General features: G+C 44.4%; 1 protein-coding gene across 1 annotated transcript in view; it reads left to right on the top strand.

Annotated features, from left to right (window-relative positions):
* The window catches only part of LOC307130874 (E3 ubiquitin/ISG15 ligase TRIM25-like), a 6977-nt gene that overhangs the window by 1444 nt on the left and 3033 nt on the right, over nt 1-2500 (top strand). The window lies entirely within an intron of this gene.

Genomic DNA, 2500 nt, shown 5'->3' with positions numbered 1-2500 from the left:
TACACACAAATTGTATTTATTGTGCAATTTATATGCAGGAATTAGTTTTTACGTGCATATGATACGCATATGAGAGTTATGCATATTACACACCATAATATGCACACCAAAACTGCGTATCATGCACGTAAAAAATAATTTCGGAGTATAAATTGCATGATAAATATACAATGTGTGTAATAGATAGGCCTACGCACTTTCATGAGATCAGGCTGATAGCTTCCATGGCCTCCATGGATCGAAATTGTTTGTTCAGCACATACCACAGATGGGGAATCTGGGGAATTTGGAGGCCAAGTCAACACCTCAAACTCATTGTTGTGCTCCACCATTCCTGAACCACTTTTGCTTTGTGGCAGGGCGTATTATCCTGCAGAAAAAGGCCACAGCCACAAGGGAATACCGTATCCATGAAATGGATAGGTGGTACGTGTCAAAGTAACATCCAGATGGATGACAGGACCCAAGATTTCCCAGCAAAACATTCCCCAAAAAGCATCACACTGACTCCGCTGGCTTGCCTTCTTCCCATAGTGCATCCTGGTGCCTTGTGTTCCCCACATAAGTGACACACACACACCTGGCCATCCACATGATGTAAAAAAAAAAAAAAAAAAAAAAAAACATTACTGTTGACCACTTTTGATAGAGACTGACCACTGCAGACTGGGAACACCCTACAAGAGCTGCAGTTTTGGAGATGCTCTGATCCAGTCGTCTAGCCATCACAATTGGCCCATGTAAAATTCGCTCAAATCCTTATCCATTTTTCCTACTTCTAACATCAACTTGAGGGACAAAATGTTAAATTTCTGCCTAATACACTATATTGCCAAAAGTATTGGGACAGCCCTCCAAATCATTGAATTCAGGTATTCCAATCACTTCCATGGCCACAGGTGAATAAAATCAAGCACCTAAGCATGCAGACGCTTCTACAAACATTTGTGAGAGGATGGGTCGAGCTCAGTGTGCAATGCAAGCACCAAGTGCAATGCAAAGCGTCGGTTGCAGTGGTGTAAAGCACCCCACCACTGTAAAGTTTGGTGGTGGGGGGGATTATGGTGCGGGATGTTTTTCAGGGGTTGGGCTTGGCCCCTTAGTTCCAGTGAAAGGAACCCTTAATGCTTCAGCATACCAAGCCATTTTGGACAATTTCATACTCCCAACTTTGTGGGAACAGTTTGGGGACGGCCCCTTCCTGTTCCAACAAGACTGCGCACCAGTGCACAAAGCGTCGGCCCATAAAGACATGGATGAGCGAGTTTGGTGTGGAGGAACTTGACTGGCCTGCACAGAGTCCTGACCTCAACCCGACAGAACACCTTTGGGATGAATTCGAGCGGAGACTGCGAGCCTCGTCCAACATCTGTGCCTGACCTCACGAATGCGCTTCTAGATTAGAAGAATGGTCAAAAATTCCCACAAACACACTCCTAAACCTTGTGGAAAGCCTTCCCAGAAGAGTTGAAGCTGTTATAGTTGCAAAGGGTGGACCAACTCCATATTAAACCCTACGGATTAAGAATGTGATGCCATTAAAGTTCATGTGCAAGTCCCAAAACTTTTGACAATATAGTGTATATCCCACCCACTAACAGGTTAGCCTGGTCCTACACTGAAAAAAACAATAAGTAGAATTTACTCAATTTTTATTTTGCAAGTTTTTGCACAAATTTTTATCAAGTAAATTTCACACGTAAGGAAATTAAGTAAATTTACTCAACTAAGCTGAGTAAAATAAAAAAAGTGAATAAGTACATATAACTTGGCCTGTTGAATTGTATTGAGTAATTTTTACTTACAAATTTGATGTAATTAAGATAATTAAGTAAAACAATTTGCTCTTTTAAATGCACTTTACTTGTTTTATGCAGTGCTGGTAATTATTTTATATTAAATCACTAATTTTTTTAATACATTTTACTTGTTTTATGCAGTGCTGGTAATTATTTTAAATCCAGGTGCGCAGTTTGCCTTCACCTGTGGCCGTGAGGGCTCATTCCACCAGAGGCATGGCCTTTTCGGTGGCCCTTCTTTCTGGGGTCCCCTTGCAGGATATCTGCGAGGCGGCCGGGTGGGCTACCCCACACACTTTTATCAGGTTTTATAGCCTGGATCTCCCTACGACGCCTGGTGCTAGGGTGCTCCAGTCCTAGCTGTGCCCGGTTTCCGGCTTCACACTAGGGCAGGCGCTACCCTTCGGTGTGGCCTAGTGGGTACTCGTTCCCCAAAGCGTCGTCCCGATGCAGTGCGAGTTCCCTCGAAAGGGAACTGCTCGGGTTATGTATATAACCCTTGTTCCCTGAGAAGGGGAACGAGCACTGCATCCCGACGCCACACATTACTAGCGCCATTACGTTCCAGCCCCCCTTTTATACTTCCGGGTATGCCGTCACGATGACGTCATCACGCACGCCAATCGGATTGGCCTAGTTGGCATTCTGGTTTCAGATTCGCTGATGCTAAGGGAGCATCCCCAAAGCGTCGTCCCGATGCA

The sequence above is a fragment of the Gobio gobio genome, assembly GCF_949357685.1.
Source record: "Gobio gobio genome assembly, chromosome: 8".
NCBI lineage: Eukaryota > Metazoa > Chordata > Actinopteri > Cypriniformes > Gobionidae > Gobio > Gobio gobio.
This window is presented reverse-complemented; position numbering and strand designations above follow the sequence as displayed.